Source organism: Neopelma chrysocephalum, unplaced genomic scaffold (genome assembly GCF_003984885.1).
Source record: "Neopelma chrysocephalum unplaced genomic scaffold, ASM398488v2 Primary Assembly neopelma1_119, whole genome shotgun sequence".
In the NCBI taxonomy this organism is placed as follows: domain Eukaryota; kingdom Metazoa; phylum Chordata; class Aves; order Passeriformes; family Pipridae; genus Neopelma; species Neopelma chrysocephalum.
The window spans coordinates 5,635,928-5,656,706 of record NW_020897781.1 but is presented as its reverse complement, the minus strand read 5'-3'; positions in this window follow the sequence as shown (position 1 = coordinate 5,656,706).

Genomic DNA, 20,779 nt, shown 5'->3' with positions numbered 1-20,779 from the left:
GGTGCAGGATTTTGATGAAGTAGCAATAGTTAATATTTGTTGCTTAGCAAAGAGCAGTTATAATCCTGGCTTTGGAGTAAATCCAAATAGGGAGGGAGAAAGAAGTCATTCAGCAGCAGTATGAAGTGGTTTTTTATATATATGCAGACACACACAAACGTTGTTAGACAGCATAAAGTGCTCTCGTAGCAGATTGTTTGCTCTCCCTGCTGAGGAGATGAACCTCCCTGAACACAAGGTGCTTCCAGTGCCTGTGCCCATACCTTGTCCAATTTAAATATTGGATCATAGAGCTTCCCACTGAATAGACTTTTCAACCCATGTCAATATAATACATAAAGTAATTTGTGTAGAAAATACCTTTATCTCACCTGTAGGAAGGGCAGGAAGCTGTATGGGAAAGCTCTTAAAGGTGAGTGAGCTGCACTATACTCAGAGCAAACAGGGACCTGGGGCTTTGAGGTCTGGGCCTTGAAGCAATTCAGTCATGAAAAAAAGGCCCCACTTATAAAACAAGGATTGTGATGCCTCCCTGCACACCAGGGTTTTACAAATCCCTGTCAACACTTGTAAAAAAATAATATATTTCTTTCACTGGATATAGTTCTAGAAATGCAGGGTTGTGGTACCAGTTTGAGTCCTCTCACATTGGGCTTTGATCATCTAAAGACAGTGTTGATAAGCATTTCAGCTTTAGGCATGATGTAGAAAGGCACTTTCCAGCTTTTTGTTAATTGTCATGTCTGGTACTTGGTGCCATCAGTGTTCCACCACTCAGTGTGAAGAGGAGAACAAGGAGTTAGACATTTCTGGGAAATCAGAGCTTGGTATAGGAGGCTTAGTTCAGGTGAAGAAAGACAATTTGGCTACATCTTCTTATGCCTGATAATACAGTTCTATAACTCTCATCTGTATTTTCCTGTGGTGTCAGGACTTGCTGTGTTTAAAGTGTAGGCACTTAAGAACAAGACAGTATCTGTTTTGTCAGATGTGTAGATTGGATATGAGGGGCATCAGGGATCATTGTGTTCAGTCCTCTAATCTTGAAAGTTCTGCACCACGTGAGTTTTCCCTAGAAAGTGTGATTTGAAAATGAGTTAGGACTTTTTTTTTTTTCTTTATTCCTCCTTTCAATACTCCCATCAGAAATACTGCAAACTTATGAGATGTGCTGCCTCATCACAGGATTAGGAGTATTTGCCAAACGGATGCTGAGTAGTTGGGGTAATACCTCCTGGAATTAGTCAAGTTAAGTAGTGGATCCTTTGCAGGAGTATTTAACCTTAAAAGTTATTTCTGCAGTTCACCTGCTCAGAAGGCAGCAGAGCTTTCCAACGGAGTGTGCAACACTAATTCAGAGAGAACTACTCCTGTTAGAATGGAAATCTTTGTAATGTCACTTGCATTGGGATTTCAGATCATCTAAAAGTAGACTGGTTGAAGTGTAAAGTCTTCTGCCATTCCATAGGGAACCATTTTTTGGGTGTACACAAGTATTCATGGTTTTATATGATGGGAGAAAAAAGTCAGCAAATGAGGCTATTTCAGCAAGTTGAATAACATTGCTGTGATGAAAGAAACCAGATATTATGGATTCATTCTAGGCCATGAAAATATTTATGAACTATGAATTTATTAAAGGTCTTAAAGTACTTAAAACAGCTGCCGTGCCTCTTACAGCCGAACATGTAAGTTTTATTTGAATATATATAACACTATTGCTAACAAAGATCACAATCAGAGATGAACCTCACGATGCAGCTCGGTGTTCCCTAGGATAACAACATTCAGAGAGTAACTAGAGGGATAATAATTTAAAACACATGCAGTCCACTCTCCCCACTCAGCCTGCAGGAAGTAAAAGCAGAAAATTAGGGACATGTTGAGATAACATGGTGATAAGTGGATAGAGAGGCAAAGGTGCCAGTTCAGCAGTGTGTCACACTTTGGTTGTGATTAAGCACGATTATGCAAGCTCATGAGACTAGAAGTCCTAGTCATGGAAGAAGAGCAGGTGAGAAGATAAAATAAGGCCCTTAGAGGCAAAGCAATACAGGCTCCTGTCGATGACTTTGCGATAAAGGAGCAATGTCAAACACTGGGAGCAAGAGCTGAGACTTCCCTCATTAAATGTCAATCCCATCATTCCATTCTCCACTTCTTTTTATTCTAAACTGTAACTCAGAGATGCTTTTCCTACCCTCAGTGCTGGTTTCTAATTTCTACGGGCTCATAATTTTTAGCTGGCCAAACAGAGCACCTCAGGTGGAGTCAGGCACAGAACCCAGTTCTCCAGGCTCATTTGTTTAACTACTTTTCCTATTTTCCACAACTTTCTGTTCCCTGTCAGTCCCTCTATTCTTGTTTGACATATGTGGGACTTTATAACCCTGTATTTCTTACAACTGTTTGAAAGCTCTACAAGAGTGAAATACTCCTGATTGTTTCTGTTCAAAGGTGGGGGCGTTTCTAGACGTGTCACATCTGAAAAGTGAATGACTTTTGGCATATAGTCCTCAGTTTTCAGACACAAGGGACACATGCAAGGAATATCAAATACGTGGCTGAAGCCAGTCTCTAAGCATACCATGTTTTTTTCTATACTGAAGGCCTAAAATGGGAATTTTCTGTGCCTATTTAGACAGGGGAGAGCCCTCTTTTAGGTATTATCTGTTATATAAATATTGGCCTACTCCTTAATGCTGGTTTCATAGAAAGTTGAAGGCAATCTAAGAAGGAGAACATATCCCTTTATATATGTCGGATAAGCCCAATGATATCAAATAAAATGAAGGATTAAAGCATGCTTGAGCTTGAAGCAATAGATATAAAAAGGACAGGAATTATTGTTTACTCACATTTTTCAGCTGGGTGTGTGCAATCAGTTTTGCTGGGGATTTATGTATCACATCAGTTGATTCACAGCCTGTGCCAACTCCCACAGTGTGCACCACACCAGCAGCCTCTGTCCTGAGCTGCCCAGCAGCAGCGTGTGCTTGCCCAGGTCCCTGCCCAGCACATGCCACCTTCTCTTTGCGCTTTTCTCTCCCCCTGGTGCAGCCTTCCGTTTTCTAGACATTTCCCCTGATTAATTCCCAATTTCTCAACCTGCAGCAAGGAAAGATCCTCAGAGAAGGTCAGTTTTCTGCTACCCAAAAAGCTGCAAATCATACTCCAAAGTCCAGGTGAATCCAGGCATGGATCACCAATGGCTTTGTAGTTAAGATCTATGCAGAGATGTCTTTTTTTTTTTTTTTTTTTTGAGTTTACCAAGATTTAGAAGCTTTGCTCTCTCTGCTTATCCCAATGTTTCAAAGAATAATACTGCTAAGATCTCTCTTAGAAATCATGTAAAAAGAGCTGGGACTTGCACCTTCAACGAAGACTAAAATACACTTTGCAGCGATTTATGATCCACAAAACACACTTTATACTCCACATTATTCATGAGCACTATGACAGAGTCAAAATCAATCTGAGTAATATAACAACCAAATTAAACAAAAAAAAAAAATCAGAGAGGTCTTGAGACAAATCAACGTAATTTTATTTCACATAAGAAACCTAGAATCATGCGTTAAGGTCACCCAAAGCATTACGAGAGCAATGGAAATGATACTGACATAGTTGGAAATGCTTATGTATTTACAACTGTTTAACCACAACTATTTAAAACTATGTAAGAATTTCTATAAAGAGTTTAAACAAACAAAAGATTTCAGTCTATGGAGTATGCCATGAAGTGAGCTGGCTCAACAATGGAATTGTTCTCCTGCAATAAATCAAACCCTTACAAAGTATTTCATGTTTCTAATGGCCACTAAGTAGGCATAACTCTCCCGAGTCCAATTTCCCTCTGTTTCATCAATGAAACCCATAGCTGGGTTTGGCTTTTCAAGTGGTTTTGTATGTGATAGCTGGAAAGTTTAGGTAAATTGCTGACGTAGCAGGGATTACATTCAGGTTTCCATAGAGAACTCAGACCTCAGTGCTTTGTTTTACAGAGTCCTTTTGAATTCCTGCAGCAGCTGCAAAGCAGAGGTTGGGCTGGAGGTGGGATTTAGGGGTATGGCTGGGCAGGGGTCCAGATGAACCCAACCAGAGAGTGGTGATCTCGAGGAACTGCTGACTAGTCTCAGTCTGGGTTTGCTTGCTAGTAGCTACAAGTAGTAGTAGTATGACAGTCTTAGTGCACAGAGGCTAATTAGTGATTATTTGAACTACAATAGAGGCTTTTTAAGACATCACAATATTAAAAGAAACATCTAATAGTAATTTCTCCCTGTTGTTTCTGCTTTGAGCCTAAAAGCAAATGTTTGCTTTTAGAAAGGATTTCTGAATTTTCGAGAGCATCAGCAGATCTGGATCTCCTCCCAAGCCTTGCACCACTAGAACTGCAGCAGTGCCATCAGCCTCAGGAGAGAGTTTCCCTGCAGCTTAAAACAGGGAGAAGGAGAGATGTCTTGGCTCCTGGAGAGGAGGGAAGTCGTGTACAAACATGGGATGTATTGGGTTGTGCTGTACCCATAAATGGCGTTGGGAGCCTTGCAGCACAGGACAGACACAGCATGGGGAGAGAGGGGCCACAGGCCTGCTTTTTGTTCCATAATTTTTCCCTCTAGAAGTATAACTACAGTTGGTCTAGTTGGCCTTGCCTTGTATTGATCTTTCCAGAGAAGCAAGCCCAACTAAAGACAGCTGACAAGTGCACGTAGACGAACTCCTGGGGTTCATACAGGTTTTTCTTAATGACCTTTGTATTTGCCCATGTTGGAAGATGGCTTAGTCCTGTCCTGCACTAAGGAGGCTGCAGGAAGAGCAGGTGGTAGAAGTTTGGCTCTTTTAGAGGAGCAACAACATGGGAGTCTAGAAGTAAAGGCTCACTTTGAGCATTTATTTTGCATTGTTTCACCCCCACTGCTCCTCCTCTGAACCAGATCAAACTTTACTAAGCATTCTGCAGAGGGTTGATACACAGGAAAATTCCTTCAGAGTGAAAAATCTGTTTGCTGGTGGGCAAAGGGTAACGTAGCAACTCTTGTGTACTTTGGTAAAAAAGCAATGCATAAAAGGTGACTCTCTTTATGTTTCCCTGGGTGATTCAGGCTGGCTGGGTGTGGCTGCCGTGGAAATTTGATCCACCACGTATTTACATAAACTGAAAACTGTTTGTCCAAGCACCAGGAGACAGGGGCTAAGCTGAAGTGCTGTAAAGAATTCTTTTTGCAGAATGATCACTATTTGCCATCCAAGAGGCAGGCAGATGTTTATATAGCAGGATATAAATTTTTGAGGACTAGTTAAAACCTTTTCCCTAACATGGTCAAGCTTTGTCCTCTACCCACTAGAGCTGAGTGTCTGGATGGAAAGAGGATGGTGGAAAAGTGCATCCCATCCTCCCAAAATTATCTGTTTAGGCCTTCCAAACAAACACACTACAAAAAAAAAAGGTAGTTGTAAAAATAATTTCCATTTTGTACAATGTTTACCAGCGCCACTGCAGAAATTTCATAATCACATAATTAACCATTCTGCCTGTCAAGTGGGTCTAGTTTCAGCTAATACTGTCCATGCAAAGCTCTAATATGTAAATGAACTGGCAGAAAGGAGTTCAGAATTTAACATTAGGTGCTGATTTGAGTGCTGATAAATTGCTTTGATCCATTGAGTCATGCCTTGTTGTCCTTCCAAATGAATGCAAGCACCTTCTCCTAGAAATGAGTCACCCCTGGAGATGGGGGCAGCCTGACCTAGCTGTTGTCCATGTAGAGTATGTAACACTCAAGTGGTTTAAAACCTCAGATATATTTATCTTCATGGTATTATGTGAGGTAAAGAAATGCTCTTCCATTTTACAGTGATGGAGCTGAGGTGTGAAATTTTGCAATGTGTTGAAGCAGTGAAGTCTTGAAATTAGTGGGAGCTGCGATTCCTGACAGAATCCCAGCTCATGTTCATTTCCATGGGAGTTAGATGATTTACCCAAGATAACTCAGGAAAACTGGAGCAGAGAGCAGAGTTAATCCCAGATGTGTGTTGTAGACAGCAAAGTTCCTTACTTTTGATGGAATTAAGTTTCCTGTTACCCTTTGTTATTCTAAAAATCTGAGAATATACTTATACCATGGATTTTATGCTTTCCGCACGTGAATTTAGTGCACTTGTAGAAGCCAGTATTTCTGAGGTGTTTGAAACAGGAAAAAGAACCTTAAAGCACAGGACTGTAAATTTTTGATATTCGCCTTGCATATGAAAACCAACTCCTCCTTAGCACTTCCCTGGCTGCTCCCTTTGGCGTGTGCAGTTGTGGGTGAGTGGGAACAAGACGAAGGATGACTGTTCACGCAGCAAGGACAGGGTTATTTTTAGCAAGGGAGGATCCACTTCTGCAAGAGTAGTGATATGTGCACTTCAGGCCCTCTCCTGTGACTGTGATGGTGGATCTTAGGCTACAATCATGTCTTGGTTTGTGCTTGTCCTCCAGAGGCAAAGCCAAATCTAAAAGTACAGCTTTCCTGTGAGACGCTTCCGCTACCATTAATGCTTTATTATGTTCAAATGCATAAGGGAAATACTTTAAAGGCACAGACACTTGACAGAGTAGAGGTCCATATGTGAGAGGACTGATTTGAAAGGCCTGTGTGTTCAATATAGCTCTACGTGTCTTCCCACAGGTGAGTCTGGGAAAGGATATAGCACATTTTCCCCAGGACAGCTCCGTGCATTTTCTATTCCTGATCAAGATCTATTCATTGGGCAAGTGCTGTTTAATCAAGCAGCAGGAAAAGGGTGTGTGCTGTCTTCAGAAGTACAAAGAAATCTCATTCAAAGACAGTCCCGTTCTTAAAAGGCTGGTGTTTAAATTAGACCTGCCCAGACAGGTCTGGCATGTTTAGTGTGACCCCCTTTTACTGTGGATGTTCCGGTTATAACCATCTTACTGCTTCCAGTTAAAATAAAGGCACAACTGCCATAGAAAACATAGAGCAAACCAAGCTCCCAACAGCTGCCAGGCCCTGTTGTGAGCAATGTTTCACTGTAAATCACTGCTACTGAAAAGTAGCTACAAGCAAAAATTTTAGAAAAGTACACAGAAGATCAAATTTAGCAGACAAGCCTAGGAGATGGTGTGCAAATTAACACGGGCAACATGGGAGAAATGATATGACTTTTTGTTTTATTCCAGTATTTTTCGTTAGTTTTGATGCCATGCAGACCTAAATGTATTAAAGGCTCTGTGACTGTCTTTGGGCCTAGAAACCAGCAGAGTGTGTCCTTTTCAGCTGCATTAGCAGGAGAAGCTGCATATCATCTTTGAAAGCCAGAAGAGGGGTGTTCTTGGCTTCTCAAGATGCTTTTACTCCTCTTGGTCCTTTATGCTCCACTATTCCAATATTAAATACAGTGAGAATGAGTATTAGAGGCCACCAAGGCTTATTTTAATCGTGTTGCCGTGATATGCTACAGCACAAATGAGATTGTGCTGTGAGATGTGCAGCTTTTCCTTTCTGGAGTGAGGGCAGATCACCCTGGTCGCTACTAGAGTCCGTATGTTCAGCTTTTCCCATGTAAAGTCTCTTGGTTGGTTACACTTTTCCTCTGTCTTCCTCAATCTGCTGGCAGAGGTGGGGATGCTCAGCCCAGGCCTTGCAGTGAGTCATGTGTGGAGAATGAACGATCCATCTGCACACGCGACGCGTGTTGGGAGAGGTGGATTCACACCATGATTCCCTAGGAACCACTCCCAGTCTGTCCTGCTTGTGGGAATGAGTGCAAGTCCAGCACTGCCTCATTTCACCAGGTATTCACTGTTCCCCTTCAGCCCTGTGAAGTGTCTGCAGAGAGGAGCAAGATGTTGGTGGCATAGGGGATAGCTGCTGAGGTGGGGTACCCCTTGAGGCAGCCTTGTGGTGCTCAGGACTCCCTTTCTTCTCTTGGTTTGGTTGATGAAGTCTAGGAAGCTGTGTTATATAAAAAAGCACCTTATCCCTGCTCACACAGCACAGGAGCGAAGGTGACTTTTCCTTTGATGGATGTGAGATATGGAGTAGGGCAGAAATACAGGTGTCATCCTGAAACTGTGATTCTGTCCTGAGTTATCACAAGCTGCTGGGGCCATTCTCCAGGATTCATTACAAATAGTTTTAAGTCTAAACCCCAATGGACAACAAGAAGATGAGTTGTTGCAATCAGGAGAAATCAGAAACTGCTCCAAAACAGCAATATCTCACAGGCAGGAAGGAGCAGGTACTGCTTTATTGATGAACAAAGTAGGGAGCTTTTGCCTGGTTGCTGAGGGGAAAGAATCTTGGCAAGATGAACAGTGTACAAGATGATAAGGGTTCAACCATCACACTTTGCTGTGGATAAAAAAGAAATACGACCCTGTGCATGTGAGGTACTGCAGGGTGCAAGTGAAATCTTGTGTTTTATAAAAGGGAATCTGCCATCACATTTGGAGATTTCAATACAGATCCGTCGCAAAGGAGAGGGGGTCAAAGATTTCCTTACTTACGTGAACTTGGTGTTGAAATCTTTTGTCAAGTGTAGAAATTGCTGCCTCGTGGTTAGATTTTTCCAGATTGCTGCATTGCATTCGCAATGTCTAATTCCCCACCTCATTGTTGGGGAATATCTTTGTCATCATCTTTCCTCTGTGCCAGTTCCTGCCAGCTTTGAGAGGCAGAAAGGAGGTGGGAGGTCTGCAGGACACTGAATAGCTGAAGCTCTCTGGAGTCTTGTTGCTTTCAGCAGGAGGACCCAAAGGAGCCATTTAGGAAGAATTGCTCAGTCTGTAGTAATTTGAAGATTTGCCACTATAACTCCTTTCTTATAATCATCTTTAAAAGCTGTATTTGAAGTCGATCAGGTCCAAGAAGAGGCAGTTTCTGTGACTATTGTTGCTTTCTTACTATTAAAATTGCATGTGGTACTTCGGTGAGCCTAAAAATGTCATGTAAAAATCACCACCTTCTGTTTGACAGTCTCAGGTAGCAAAAGCTTCTGCTGTAGATGTGAACTTGGACACAGGACTCTGCTGTGGGTTTTGGGGTTTTTTTAATGGATTTTGGCAAAATCTGATGCATGGTGTTTCTTCACCCAAGCAGCAGTTCCTGAGCTGTGATCAGGGTAGGGGTCCTACAGTCATCTCTCAATCAGATGAAAATCTTCTGAAGGCAGCAGTGGCACCCAACCTGAGTCTAAGAACTAAGTTACACCTTGGTAAAATTCTTTTATTCTTGCTTTGATTTTTTTTTTTTGTTAATTTGTCCTTCTTTTGTATTTTGTAAAATATGTACAAATATTACAGTTTTTCCATACCACAGCTCGGGTGGGGATGTTTGTTAAGCAGGAGTCCCAGGTGCTAAAAATATTGGAATACTTTCCTGTTCCAACATCTGAGGCACTGCCTGTCTCTTTCCACCACTGCACAGCTGTCAGCAGGGCAGTTTATCAGGCTTCCAAGGAAAAACTCCTGTCAGAGTGGGAAAAGACCTAATTGTACCTGTGTAGGGAATCTCAGAAATTGCATAAGTGCATCCAAATGTTACCTTAAGGCTGTGAGGCTTCGCGAAGCATGAAAGAATTACTTCATATCATGGAACAGCTAGCTGGTTTTGTTTTGCCTAAAAATGTGTTAGGAATATTTCTGATGCTAAAGCTTGTTCATTTCTTAGGGAGCTGTAGAACAGATACATTTACAAGTATGAGTAATGGGAAACAGAAAATTTCTGCACAATGCAGACAATCCTTTCATGTTACATCATTCAAAGCAGGGTATTCACATGGGGATATATTCAGGCAAAACTCCACAGCCAGAAGACCAGGCTCCTCTGCTTGGCTGTGCTTTTAATGTAGGAAACTTTTGGTTAAGATTTGTGGGTATCTTTCACACAATGCATCAAAGAGCTGAAAAGTTGAGGATAATCATTCCCACACATGGATCTACGTGCACTACAGTACCAGCCATTCTGTGCTTGCTGCAGTTCAAGCATTATCCTCACATTTGCTCTTGGGGATCCCCAGCAGAGACACTTCTGAGGTTACTGAGCTATCAAGCCAATGAAAAACTGTAATATCTAAACATTTGCAGAAATGAATTTAGTACAGAATTTTGTTAAGACCTACATTTATTTCCTATGGATAAATTTCTTCACACGACAGAAGTCAAAACTTGCTTTTATAACACAAACACATTTCAAAGCCAGAGGAACCAATGGGAATAGCCAGCTTTGCTGTCTGCATGTTGGAATGACTTACCTGTCATGAAGAAGAGCAGTGTTCAGACTTTATATTATGATAAATATTGCAGTGGAGGTGGAGGGAAGAAAAAAAAAAGCAGATTTCAAGCCTTTTTTTTTTTTTTCAATTGTGTGCTGTTTTCAATAAGGTGTCTTGTTCTGAAATGTTAATGAGTCTCTTTGGATTTCACAGTGAGATCCCAAGTACCTTACAGTCGGGAACTATGGTTTTTTAGAAAACATGTAGCACCATGTAAATATACAAAAATCTGGAAGCATAAATGAATGTGTAAATGTGCAGAAGGCTTGTAGTTAGTCATGCAAACACCAAGCTGCAGACCCAGCTTGGGTACGATGTGTAGGCTGAGGTAAACGTGACACAGCCCTGTGCCTATCTCTGCCCTGACTGCTGGCAAGGTGTCTCCATCCTGACATGCAACAATCTTTGCATTCCTGTCCAACCTGAAGCCAGAGAGAATTTAATTAGGAAAACTTTATGCTAAACTGTCCCACCTCAGCACATGCTGAGAGTGAGCTTGAGCTGTGTGAGGTGTAGGCAGAGCACAGAGAGATTGTGGGATGTATGTTTGGAGAAAATCCCGTCTTTGTCCTATTCCCCTTGGAGAATGAAAGGGTTAGGAGTGAGAAAGGGTTTTTGGTAGCTGTTTAGAGAGACGGGCTGACCCACCAGACCCTCAGCAGCTCAGCAGGGCTGGCCAGGCCCCGAGTCAGGATCCCCCCCCCCCCCGCGAGTGCTGAGCCAACCATGCAACCAGATGCCACTGCTGGCAACACTGAGGAGAAAAAGCGTCCAGACTTTTGGCACTTGGGTCTTGCATCTGCCAAGCTTTGCCCCCATAAACGGCCCCGTGTGCCACTCCAGAGAAGAGAGCGTGCTGAGGGGAAGGGGCCACGGGGAATGAGCTCCATGCAGCCAGGAGGAGGAGGCTGTGGGATGTGCCAAAGCCGCCCCTGCTTGTGGGGTTTCCTTTCCAACCCTGCTAGAGTTCAGGGGGTCCTGGCTTTACACTCTTTTTGGTTCGATTTTTTTTTTTTAAAAACACAATTGTTTGGAGAAATTAAGCATTTCAGTGATATGATTTTGATTTGCTCGCTGCTTTGCTGACATCTGGGTCCCAGGTTGTTTAAGTGCTGCCAACCATATGGGGCAGCCAGTCCTTATTGCCAATACTGACTGATAGGGCTGCCCAGCCTGGTACAGGAACTGTGAGCCGTGCCAATCTACTTGGCAATCCATTTCTTAGCAAAGAACTGACATTTAGGTGTTTTTTTAGAGGTGCTGATCATTTCCAGGGCAAGAGAAAGAGTGTAGCTGAATTATTTTTTTCTTTGTGAGCTTAATCTGCACACACCTAATCCCGATTACAGCATTGCCAGCATTCAGTCATGTGCATTTGGTTATGAACAAATGCTCCTCTGCAATATTGTGAATTAGTAATTACCTGAATTTTGAGCATTTAGTGTGAACTGTCAAGGTTGTGTATTTTATTTTTCAATTTCTGTGTTGGCCCAGCAAAGCAGCATCACAATGTTGTCTTTGTCTAGGATTGATATCTGAACAGTTAAAATAGGAGATGCTTGCCTAGGCCTTTAAGGATAAGTACTGGTGGATAAGTGATACCTCTCTGATACTTCCTTTGTACTTCTGTCTGTCTTTGCCATATTTAATTTGGTGCGAGTCCAGAGGAGGGCACGATGATGGACTGGAGCACCTCTCCTATGGAAACAGGCTGAGAAAGATGGGATTGTTCAGCCTGGAGAAGACAAGACTCAAGGGAGACTTTAGAGCACCCTCTAGTACCTAAAGGTACGAGAGAGATGGGGAGGACCTTTTGGACAAAGGACTGGAGTGACAGGACAAAGGGGAATGGCCTAAACTGAAAAAGAGCAGGTTTAGATTAGATATTGGGAAGAAATTGTTCCCTGTGAGGGTGGGGAGGCCCTGGCACAGGTTGCCCAGAGAAGCTGTGGCTGCCCAATCCCTGGAAGTGTTCAAGGCCAGGTTGGATGGGGCTTGGAGCAACCTGGGATAGTGGAAGGTGTCCCTGCCCACGGCAGGGAGTGGAATGACAGGATCTTGAATGTCCCTTCCAATCCAAACCATTCTATGTCTTGTGGTAGTGTATTTTCAGACCTATAAAGATACCGCAGGGCATCAAGAATTGCTTTCTTTTACCTCTTCTTGGCAAAAGTTTTATGATTAAAAATATGTGGAACACTAAGTCTGTTTTTGCTGAAAACTTATTGGAAGAATCTAATTGAAGAAATGAGATGCCAAAACTTTAACAAAGGTTTTTTTTCTTCCCCCATCTGTTTAATCAGGTGTCTTAGTATAGAAGGTGTTTTAACAAAAGATTGTGCAGATGGTAGGGAAAACATTCGGCTGTTTGACTAAAAATCATTTCCTCTCTCAAAGAGAGAGTGCTTTCACAGATCTCATTAGTTCAACTGTTAACTTCCAGGAGTTGCCACAGGGTACAAAATGCCTGGATTTGGTGGTAAGAATATATAAGCAAGAAAAAAATCAGTGAAAGATGAAATAAGTGAATGCCTAAATAGCCTTAGTTTTTTTTATACACGTCTGAAGGAATTACATACTCCTTCATTTGCTCTCTAAAAATTGTGTTTTCCTTTATTTGCCACACCATATTAACTCCAATACTGTTTTGCCACCTCTGCTGTATGAGCTGGGTGTTAATTGTGATTGTTGTAGCGATGCACGGAGCCAGTGCTGATTCACAGGGCCCTGAACTGCTGCTCACTGAGGGCTGCTCTCATTCCCCTGTTATTTTGCTGCACTGGGAGCAGCTCAGTGATGGGAGCTGGGTGCTGTACAAGCAAAAAGATAGTCTGAGTCTCGAGGAGTCTGCAGTCTCAGACAGCTTGTGTGTCTTACTCCAAACTGTAACGTCTGTCTGATTTTGCTGAGTGACTCACACAGTTTTGTTTTGCCATATTCAGATGACACCTCCTCCTCTTAGTGAAAACATGCTGGAATAGCCTGGCAGCATAACCAAACAACAAAAGAGTGCTGCTGATGGCTGACAGCTCTGACAGGTGCATTTTAAACTGGATTCAGTTTTGTCATCGTGCGTATAAAGGAGCATTGACGGTGGAAAAATAAGTAGATTTTAAAAATGTAATTTTGTAACTCTGCCAAATGTGGTTTCATTAAGAACTCCAAACACTGCGATCCTCCAAGCAGGGTGATTCAAATGCAGATCTGTTTGTTTTGTGAGGGCACTTAAATATTTCATTCTTCAGCAGAGTTTGCAGAGAATTTGACGTGGCTGTTGGGGAGAGACTTGCCCGTTGTGGTTTGAGGAGATCAGGATGACTCTGGGGTTCTTCAGCGCCCCGAGCGTGCTTCTCTTCCGGCTCTGTAATTTTTCATCACAAATTGCCTTGACTGGTTCAATGATTTTTGTCATTGTGCAGGTCACTAATGTTCAGTCACAGTCCTTGTGTTAGCCTTTTGGAGACTTTGGGACATCATCTTTGTGCTTTGGAAGGAAAACAGGAACCCAAAGCCCTGCATAAAGCAAATGCCTTAGATGCCAACAGTTGTTTTATTTCTTTCCTTTTGCCTCTGTATAAGGGCTTCAGTGTAAGCACATGTGATCACATGAGAGAAATTTAGGATTTCTAAGGGATTAGGTTGTTTTTGTTTTTTTTTGTCCAGAATCTATATTCAGCTGTCTGGAAAGATTTATTTTGTGAGGAAAACTTACAGGAAATTTAAGATCTCTGGATTAATTCAGACACAGATGAACCAACAAGAGGCCATTTTTAAACATACATGTGGAAAAACACAAATAGAAGAAAACCAATCTGATGTGTTTCATCTGCTGTAATTCTGAGGTATTGGATGAATTTAGAACAAGCACTGACTATGGAAGGGTTTTCTCACACTGAGAAAACATTAAAACATTTTTGACAGAAAAGATATCATGTTAGTTTGAAAATGCTTTGATAGATTGATAACTTCTGTTCTTCCCACAATCCAACACCAGTCTTACAATCCATAAACTGGTTGGGTCTCCAAAAGACCTTAAAATTTCTGATGTTGATAGCTTTCAATTAAGAGAGTAAATTAACATTAACACCAATATGAAGCTTTGGTTGTCATTATAGAGTGATCATTTCCAGCATGCTCCCCTCTTCCTTGGAAGTTACAGCCCTCCTTTTCTGAGTGTGAAATGGTAGAATTTTACATATATAGAATTAATTGAGTTTTTTACCCCTAAGTGTGAATATCTTCTGAGCATGCAAACTAGTCAGCTAAATTAAGGTAGGGACCGTAGCATTTTTGTTTGGAAAATTACATCTAGTTCTTTAGAACGTTGGCTTCATGTTTAAAGAAGTCTCAGTGTATATTTTTACATGCACAATTCACAGCTGCAGACAGGCCTAACTAGCGTTTGGACTTGACTTTCTTCTTGAAAAAAATCTGACTCTCAAATGCATTCTTTTCTTGTGAGGCTTAGGAATATTGATTTAATTTTTTTTTAATGACTTATGTGTCAGACCACCCTTCATTTCTAGTACTGAAATGAAGTGACAGTCTGTGGATGGCTGTGGAACAAGTGATGTCTTGGTCATGGCCCAACACAGATTTCAGGCGCAGCACTTCTGCCACCCTTGCCAGCCTCTGAGGCTAAAAGTCTGCCTCTGTCCCAGTATCTCATCTGCTTTCTCACTTGGACTCAAAAAAAAGGTCAGGCCTTGACTTTACAGATCATTGCAATGAGTGGCAACAAACTAGACTGAGGGGAGGAAAAGAAAAAGGCTTTTAAATTTGTGTGTTTGGGTCAAACCCAGACAGGATACAGTTCTAGGTTTGTCCTCTGTGCTTCCAGGGGCTGTTTCCCTCTCTGGTCTCCACAATGTGAGGTGCTGGGGCTTTTTGCTCCCAAGTACTTCAGCAGAGCAATTCCCAGAGACTTGTCCGAGCATCCATGGCCTGAGAACCTCCACGATGGAGCAGCCCTCTCTCATATAACAGGGGGCTACAAAGGGATTTGGAAATAGAGAAATTTGTTGTCTAATGAAGTGTGTTATTTTAAGACCTAGACATCAGTTTCGTGGCTTGCTTTGTGAAAGCTCTGTGTAGTTGTTTTCTCTTTATTTCCATTTGCTTAAAATTCTCCTGCCCGGAGCTCTGGACACATATGTGTGTATGTATATTAAAAAAAAAATATATATATATATATACATACTGTGTCAACATACAAAATTCTCATTTCTGTATTTTAAACTCTGCCAAAAAAAGCAGCTTAAAACTGAGCACAGACAAATTCTTCATCTGAGCCCAGAAGCGACTGCAGACTCCGTGATTACACCTTTCACTCTGCTCAGTAAAATGAGGCACAGCTTGGCTAAAGATGTGCTGAAGGTCCCAAAGCAAGTCTGGCAGTGCTGAGAATCCCATGTGGGTGTTTTTCTTCTCAGTACATTCATGTGACAAACTGTTTTCTGTGGTGCTTGAAACTGAGGAAGAACTTTACAAACAAACAAGAAACTGAGGGAACAGCCCCAAAATTTTTGAACAGTGCTATGTAAAGGTGTATCACAAAAAAAAAATCAGTTTGAGAAAGGATTTAGTGTTTCTGATTTTTTTCTCTGGGCAGCAGTTCAGAAGCCTTGGTATTTCTTTCAAACATTTTGGGTTTATCATCTGATTAACATGGAAATGAACAGAGAAAAAATGTCAAATGTGTGAGGAGAAAAGGATCAAGTGTGGTCTGAGACATAAGGAAATAGCTAAGATGGTAGGACATGGACATGTTATTCTTTTAGCTTGGATATTATTCCTCCCAAAAATAAAAGGAGAGGGAAGCAGGTGTGAAAAGCACCATGTGATGATTGTCCCATCCTGTCAGGCAACTAATGGAGACTCAGCTGTTTGCTGTTATCCAACCTTGGGATTAGGGAATAAGCATGTCTGGGATTTAGCATAAGCAGTGAAGGGCTGGTTCCCATGCTCTGGTGTAGGTGTGCAGTTTGTTGGTAGCTGTGAGCAGGGAATGGGGTGAGCAATCCCTGTCCTGTCCCCTTGGGAAAGCACTGTAGGAGCAGAGCTTGGGAGCAGCACTGGGAACCACGGCAGGGGATGGAGGGGACACTTGAAAAAGTCCAAGTTACTGCCTAAAGTGCTAGAGATAAAAGCACCAAACATGAGTTGTCTGTAGTTATTTATCTGCTGGTTGTTCACCTGAGGTCTCAGCACAGTTTTCCACCAGGACGCTGTTGAATGGGATCTTTGCAATGTTGTTATACAGTGAGGAGAACTGATTTGTTTGTCATCCAAGGAAACTGCACTGTTCCCTAAATGCTGCTGTAGACACTCCTTTGTTGAGGACTGTTAGGGGGTACTTCCACAACAAAGGTAAATTTGATAGGGTTTATACTGTATTAGAAGAAAAATAAACACACTCCTCTTTTTTTAGTACGAAAGGTTAACCCAAAACAGAATGAATTTAGTGGAAAAATGAGTTACAAGAGAATTTCCCCTACAATATATGAAGAATATATACAAGATATTGAGGAAGGGAAATTCACTTCAGGTATCAAGGAAGGTGAGAGGCAGGGGAAAGGAAGGACACCTGGACTTATGTTTGTCATGTTGTTGTTGAGCCAATTTCAATCACTCCATGGTCAGACGCCAGAAACCTGAATTGTCTTAACTTCCTGGGAGTTAATTTATATTTTGGTGGAGTTCAAGGAGGACTTGTAGGACAAGCAAAGCAGCTCTCTATTAAGCTTATGAAAACTAAGACTTGTGATGTATTTTGTAACATCCACACACTGGATCCAAGTCTCAGATATCCCATTAATTATAAATTCTTGCAATGAAGGTGGTCTGCAGTGACCTACAAGAGATCAGCACAGGGGAAAGATGTTTTGGGAGTTATTTAGCCACAGATGAAGCTTTGGAAAAGGAAATAAATGCATAAGTAGACTTTTTTTTTCCTCAGTAAAGTGCCTAAATACTGAAATTTTAAGAATTTGCATGAATATAGGTTTGGCAGATAATTTATCCTCCAAAAGAAGAGAAGGAGTTGGTGAATACTGAAGTGTTTTCTTTTTTAAATTAGGGTTCTTGGTTTTCTTTGTTAAGTAATTGCCATAATTCAGAGAAATATTTCCTTTTGAGTAAAAAAGAATGTTTCTGTTTGAATCAATTATACAGGCGTGTGTGTACAAATTTTTCTTTCATTTAGCAAAAAATTGCAATAATTAGAAAGCTTATTCAAGAGGCTGTGATTCATATATAACAGAAGGTCTTAAAAGAAAAGTACCGATGTTTCATCTATTTACATGTTTATTCTTGCTGTTTATAAACTAGTAACAGGCAAATAAATATTTTTCTGGAAAAGGGGGAAATGGATTATGAGAGAGCAATGGAGATTTTCTTTTTTCTTCTCTCAATGTCCATTTGGCAGAAAGACATCTTGGGTGAACATGCAGGGTTTATTATATCTCTTTTTTGTTTGCTTTGTTGTCCCAAATATCTACAGAATGAGTAAACTGAAGGATTTTTTTTTTTCCCCTCTTGTGCAAGTTACATGTGAGCACATAATTACCTGTAACAGTAATTGCTTCATTCCTACACAGAGGTAGCAACTATATGCAAATAAAGCACACAAATACCTGAATATTTTGGTATTTGTGTTTCATGTGCATGAAAATATGCGTCACAGTTTCTATGTAAAGGTAACTGATGATCATCTCATTTCTAGTGAAATGCAAACAAGTTCTGAGCAGCATATCTCAAGATCTAAATTCAATTAGACTAGTGTAATGATCTGTCAAGAGGGTATTACATGCAAGGTTCTCTAGATATCAAAACCTTTATATCTTGTATCAAACACTTGAACAAAATAATTGTGAATTAGGAGCATTAAACAGAGTCTGCCTCGGCATCGTGAGATTTCCTCTCAAGGATGCTCCCACAGATCCTACAAAAGAACAGAGTGTTTAACATCCTACCAACAGCTCCTTCCCCATGTAAGGATTAGACAAGGATGGGCTTAAAACTCACCTTCGGCAAGAGTCTGTGCTTGAATGGGGTTCTCTTGATCTGGGACATTCCCAGAACTCAGTAATGAAAATGTACTTCTTGCGGTATGTTTTGAACAGTCTCCCTAAATCTTCCCACCTCTTACTACCCAGATGGTTAAGAATGTCACTCTGTTTCTCAAACTCTGCGAATTTTGGTATGCTTTATGCCATTTGGTCCAGAGTAAATAAGACAAAAGAGACCTCAGCCTGATTGGTGTCACTGAAAGTGGTGGATGCTTGGGATTGTTCCCTTTCCCCTGAAAGTGCTGAAATCTCCCCAGGATGGAGGCATGGTACCAATATGGAGGGGTTACAGGTCTGATTCAGTTTAGATTGTTTATCTTTCAAACACCACTAACCATAAATTAGCTGGTCTTCTATTGCCATAAATTAAGACTCCATTAGTGAGCAGTCAATTACAGGACAATTGTTTTTCCCTTCCACCTTCTGTGTTTGGCTCTTTGCATCCACGATGTTTTCCTTGTGTCCACGAGGCAAGGCAGGTGATGCAGCCAGCCCTGATCCCACGTGGGAGTGACCCCATTGCTGCTCACACCCCTTCCTGGAGACTAATGACCAGCTCCTTCTTTTTAAAATATTTGTGTTTTTGCTTTCCATGGCTTCACTCTCCCCACTGTTGCATTGCTCACCCTGTATGTGTTTTCTTGTAGATGTGTCTGTAGTTATCTCTTAAAGTCACCTGCTCTGTGGTAAAGGGTTCATTTGTCTCTATTCAGATCTCTCCAGATCACAGACTGTGACAAAATTGTCTGATTCATGGCAGATCTCTCAGAGGACATTTCATACCTCACTATGTCTTTTCCAGGCTCTGAGGTCATTTTATTGCAGACCCCTCAGGTAAGAGATTTGAGGGAATCTCTCCTTTATGGACAGAGACTGTTTAGAAGAGCGTGGAGTGACAGGATAAGGGGGAATGGCTTCCAACTGCCAGAGTAGGGTTAGATTAGGTTTTAGGAAGAAATTGTTCCCTGTGAGGGTGGTGAGGTGCTGGCACAGGTTGCCCAGAGAAGCTGTGGCTGCCCCATCCCTGGAAGTGTCCCAGGCCAGGTTGGATGGGACTTGGAGCAGCCTGGGATGGTGAAAGGTGTCCCTGCCCATGGCAGGGGGGTGGAACGAGATGGGCTTTAAGGTCCTTATGTATCGTCTAATCCAGTGAATTCTAGATATACTGGTAGTCCCAATTGCTCTCAAGAAGTACAAATAAAAATATAGAGAAACAAATTCCTTCTGGATTTACAAATTAAGGTTTCCTCACCATCCATAACACATTAAATTTATCAGCACAAAGTTAAAGTGTAATTAGATATCAAGACTATTTTGTCTGTTATGAAGTGTCCTAGACAGGAGTGGGAAATATTAGTTGATTCCTCTAAACCAAAGTTACTTTAGTTCTTTAATGCCTCCTTAGTGATTTCCTAAATTAAATTTATAAAAGCTATAGGAAAAAAAGAATAATGGCATAAATTTTCTGCTTCCTTTTTTTTACTCTTTGAAAGGTTTGGTATTGAACATGCAAATGAAAAGATAGTTAGAAGTCTTTTAAAAAGATAGTATCTTATATTATTTGAAAAGGTAGTAAAAAATCCTTTCATTTAGATGAAAAGATAGATCATAGAGAGATTTTGAGAGATAGTAAATTCTCTGCTTTTAGTAATTCATTTCAGTAGCTTAGGCATCTCTGGATAGCTGAATTGTGGCAAGCAGGCCAAACACATCCTGGGAATTTATGGGAATGATGCAGAACGGGCAATGCAGGTGAAGGAGGAGTTTCTTGCAGGCTCCCAGTGCAAACTGGTCCAACGGGAGGAAGGGATGCTTTTAAAACACCCTGTTTCTGGGAGGACTAGTCCCCTAAAGCACCTGCATTCAGCAGTGCCTTTGAAGAATGCTTTGCAATCTGGGAGCACAATCTCATTCCTGTTCAAACTGCAGATTAGACGGAGATTGGCTGTTTGGTGGCAGTCTTTAAAAGAAATGATTTATAAACACAAACTGTAGCTAAATTTTGAAGGGAACTGGATCTGCAGACATCAATGGCATGATTAGAAACACCGTGGGGAGTACATGCATAAAGCTTCTTTTAATTCTCGGCTTTTCAAGCATTTAATGGCTTGACAGCAACATTTTAATAACAGCCGACTAGGCCCAGTTTTGGCATGCACTGCATACGGAAACAGCTTCTGGAACTTGTCCATGGAACAGTGAATTCCGTTTCTGCAGGCTAGAGCTCATGTGGAGATAGAGCACCGAGATAGAGCACTTGGAATTCAGGACACTTTTCCACTGCTGGGTGCTTGGGAACGTTACACGTTCCCCTTACCGAGGCGTCACCACCCCTCAGCAGGGGGCTGTGCTGAATTAATGCCTCAACACGCATTTTCTTCCAAAACTGACTTCACTGAGCAGCACTGAAGAAAGCTGTGCTGCAGCGA